Source organism: Eurytemora carolleeae, unplaced genomic scaffold (assembly GCF_000591075.1).
Source record: "Eurytemora carolleeae unplaced genomic scaffold, Eaff_2.0 scaffold324, whole genome shotgun sequence".
Taxonomy (NCBI): Eukaryota; Metazoa; Arthropoda; class Copepoda; order Calanoida; family Temoridae; genus Eurytemora; species Eurytemora carolleeae.
Window position 1 is genome coordinate 38862 of NW_019396266.1, and position 4667 is coordinate 43528.

At 33.8% G+C, this 4667-nt stretch overlaps 1 protein-coding gene across 1 annotated transcript in view; it reads left to right on the forward strand.

Annotated features, from left to right (window-relative positions):
* The first annotated feature begins 2405 nt into the window (after positions 1–2405).
* LOC111699704 (protein Ycf2) overlaps positions 2406–4667 on the forward strand; it is a 37132-nt gene continuing 34870 nt past the window's right edge. The window contains exon 1 of the mRNA XM_023470431.1: positions 2406–2705. The gene's annotated coding sequence lies outside the window, so the exon portion shown is untranslated. The remainder of the gene's footprint in view (positions 2706–4667) is intronic.

The following is a 4667-nucleotide window of genomic DNA, read 5'->3' on the forward strand; positions in this document are numbered from 1 at the left end:
AACTAGACCAACTAGACCAACTAGACCAACTAGACCAACTAGACCAACTAGACCAACTAGACCAACNATGACGATGCCTATACTCTGGTCTCTGACTGGTTAACAATAAAGAACTGAAGACACACCCACAAATAATTTCTTGTCCCGCCTCTTAATTGTTAACGCAGGGTCATAGGGACCTTTAGATGCATCGGCTCCACCCCCCTCCCCCTTCTACAATTATATCTTTATCAACATCAATTATCAAATATACAAAATCTTTGATTTTCAAACTTTAATAGTTGATGATAATTTAAACAAATTTTTAATTAAAAATTCACTCGTTACAATGAAACCGTTTACGTAAATAGCACTATTTTGAAAAAAATCATATTCGGCTCGGATTTGTTTGTAAGGGGATGGAAGTCCCTCCGTTAAAATATCATTGACTTCATTTTCCGCCCCTTTTCTTATTGAAGGCGGAACTCTCCTTTGCATATAAATGTAGTCATCCCACTTCCATATTTATTATTAATTCCTTCTTCTCCTCCTTAAACATATACAAAGGCCCCTCCTTATCCTTGTAATAAAACTATCCTCCTCTCCCCTCCCCCCTCCTGAAAATCCCCTTTTTCAATATTTACCCTCCCTAGAATATTCTAGATTTCTTCCTTCTGTCTAAGATTAGTTACATCCAGGGGAGTCAATGTAAATTAGAAACTCACAGGATTCAAATACTAAACCACCATGGAGCATACGAGTATACAGATAGATAGATAGATAGATAGATAGATACAGATAGATAGATAGATAATTAAACAGTCAAGATAAGGATGGATTGAAGGAGTGAGAGAAGTTCTTTTTATCAACTAATCTATCAGGTTTTCATTAATCAACTTACTTCTTACATATCCTAGATACAAGTATTTACAACGGAAAGGTTGTAAATGTCCTAGTAATCATTTAACCTAAAATACGATAAAAAAGAATATTCACGGAATAAATCGAATCATATTATATGAAAGTAAATAACTAAAGAATATCGTAAACAAGCTTTATCTCATGATATCTAACCTTATGAAATGGCAACCTAGAATCTTAACATTCTGACATCCTGACATCCTGACATCCCGTTTATGCAGCATGTCATTTTGACAGCAAAAGTGATGACATCCATCCTGAAATTTAGATATCCTGACATGATAACAGCCAAGTGCCTTTTTTATCTTTTTGATTTTAGAAATAACTTCTGAATTCAGACATCTCTGAAGATTGACATCCTGACATCCTGACATCCTGACATCCTGACATCCTGAACTCTTGACATCCTGACATCCTGACATCCTGACATCCTGACATCCTGAACTCTTGACATCCTGACATCCTGACAGCCTGACATACTGACATACTGACAGCCTGACATACTGACATCCTACTATCCTGACATCATGACATCCTGACATCATGACATCCTGACATCATGACATCCTGACATCATGACATCCTGACATCATGACATCCTGACATCATGACTGACATCCTGACATCATGACATCCTGACATCATGACATCCTGACATCATGACATCCTGACATCATGACATCCTGACATCATGACATCCTGACATCCTGACATCCTGACATCCTGACATCCTGACATCCTGATACCTGACATCCTGACATCCTGACATTTTGACATCCTAACATCCTGACATAATGACATCATGACATCCTGACATTATGACATTTTGAAATTTTAATTGAAAAAATAATAATAGTTTCTACTTTACGTACTAAAGAACATTGTTCATGATTATAAAAAGCCAAAAGGTTGAAGAAGTAAAATGCTAAACTATCTAAACACTCTAAACTGTTAAACTTGAATTGCCCAAATAAACTGTTTAAACAGTCAAACCCAAAATTAAACCTAGAAAAGATCAAATTGTTTTATAGTGCAGTTTACACATACAACAATGCAATTTTTGCTAATTAATTTTTTAGGGCTTTTACGATCAGGAACTATAAAATATTTTGAAATCGTGTATTCAATCAAAGAAAATCAAGAAATATATAAATATACAAATATATATATTTCTTTTTAGAATTTTTTCAATCTCAATCCTTTGATGTGGGTAATTCTAAGAGTAATGAAAAGCGTTTCCTTTTTAATTTAAATTCTATTCGTTTAGTGTATCCTTTGTTGTTAAGAGGTGTAATACTAAAACCAAAATTCATTATTTACTGTACTTGATATGATGCAAAATACATTATACATTACTTAATAGGGAGGAGAGTTAAACGCCACATAAAGCGGTATCGTAACTCCTCTGGCCTGGGATGGTTGTCTAAATATAATGCGCGCTCAACACCCCGTGTGCTCAAGAAAAATTTCCCTCCCGCGCACACTTAGTTTTAAATCGAGTTCTGTTGTGCGCGGAGCTACGTTCTATGTGTTAAAAATGCGCGCGCTAGTGAGTACTTTCTTGGCTTTATTGTGAAATTATTTTGAAAATTATAAATATCAGAATCAAACTGAAAAGAGGAAAAGTGACTGGGGCAAAGTGTCTGATCAGTTCCCTGAGAAGTAAACTACCAGTGAAACACAATAGATATTAAATAAAGTGGACAAAAGAAGAAGTGAAGCCTGCTTATTAGCTAGGCGGTCAGAACACAGTTTATGCCAGGGAATAGAATGGGATGATGAGGACATAAACTTGAAAACTCTAGGTAGGGCCATAAATACTAAATAAACACTAAGTATATCCAAATTTTAGAATCATTCATTGTACATAGAGAACACATTTATAATTTAGTATTTAATACACAATTAGGTAATTGTAATATTGAAATGTTTCAGTTTCATATCTCAAGTAGGAGGGTATTACATCGAAGATGTATACCAGTTCTTAAATATAAATGTTCTCATAGAATGATTGATAATTTATGATAAGTCTGAAATATCAAAGATCTATGTGTTGCAAAGATATAAAAATTACGAAATCAGAGTTTGTGGCAAAAACTCTTTTGCACACTTAAAATGCGGCAAACTTTAAAACGCCAGTGACCACTCTTCAGATACTCCAAGAGTAGAGGTATATTCAAATTTGAAAATAGGCATTTTCATTCTTCACTAAACACTACTATAATCTTCGGTGTACTGCAGATTACTACAGTACGCACCGAAATCTTAAGTTTAGTGTTAAGCTTTATTGATAACTCAACATAGCTATAAAAACATATGTATCTATAATATAAATAAAGCTCGGAACAGTTTGTAAATGAAATAGATACGAAAAACTTGAAATAACGATGTTGCTTTTTGAATAAATTCAGCTCTCTTAGATATAAAAAATTAAATCGTTAACCTTGGTAAAATATCAAAAATCAAAAAAAATCTGGTTTAACAAATAAAATTTTGTTTACAAATCACTTTGAATATATCTCTTACCCTCACCCTCTCCATTACTTCAAAATGCAGATGTTTTTAACTGTTTTGAAACCATTCTTTCAAATCATAAATCTATATATCTATATTACTATCTATCAATCTATCTTCCTCTGATTTGAATTCAACCCTTCTCATGTTTCCCCTGTTCGTGTCTTGGATTTCCGACAAAAGATGAAAGAATTGAAAGAATTGTTTCTCCAAATTGTTTGGCATTTTTTCTTTTTGATATTTCAATCAGCAGTCCGCGTTAGCTTTTCACGTTTCTATTTAGTCTTATCTACCTATCTCAATATGTATCTGGAGTCAAGTCTTATCTACCTATCTCAATGTGTATCTGGAGTCAAGTCTTATCTACCTATCTCAATATGTATCTGGAGTCAAGTCTTATCTACCTATCTCAATATATATCTGGAGTCAAGTCTTATCTACCTATCTCAATTTGTATCTAGAGTCAAGTCTTATCTACCTATCTCAATATGTATCTGGAGTCAAGAATTAAATGAATTTAATGTTGAGCCAATCAGAAAATAGGTTTCTAAACTACAGAATGAATCATAAAACTACAAGAATAGGAAATCGATTTTAAATAATAGATCCAATGCACATGGAACACAACAATTGTGCAGTGTACACGGACCCATTTCACTTAATAAGTTTATTTTCAAGTTACTGGTAGAACTATTGTATTAATAACAGTATCAAATATCTACACATAAGACCAGCTAACATTTTCAAATATTCAAATAATTCATGATTGGTTTTTATTGTCATTTTATTAAGAATTGACGTATTTTTGTTTTCATACGAAAGGACAAACCGCTATCCAGTGGATTTCTACAGCAGGTGACATGCAAGAAATGGCCAAGATTTATCTGGCTTACAAAAGTCGTACACAATCTTGTCAATCGTTTATGGTATTCTTAAATTGAGAGTCGGTTACAATTACTTTATAATTTAAAGTCTAACAAAAAGTACATCTGAGGAACCAGAAAATGGAGAAAATGATCCAATCTAATTTAAATCCTGAACAATTCTCATTTCAAAGAACCATGTAATGGGAAGCGATTCTGTCATTTGTGTCCATTATTGCCATTTCACGTTTATCATACAATGTGCAACCAGAATTGGAAAAGTTTACCCCCCTTCCCCCCCCCCTCCACCCGACTTTTCAGGTCATAGGAAATCAAACTTTGCCCTCTTTAACCCATTTATGAGGGTATATATAAAGTAGCCCCCCCCCC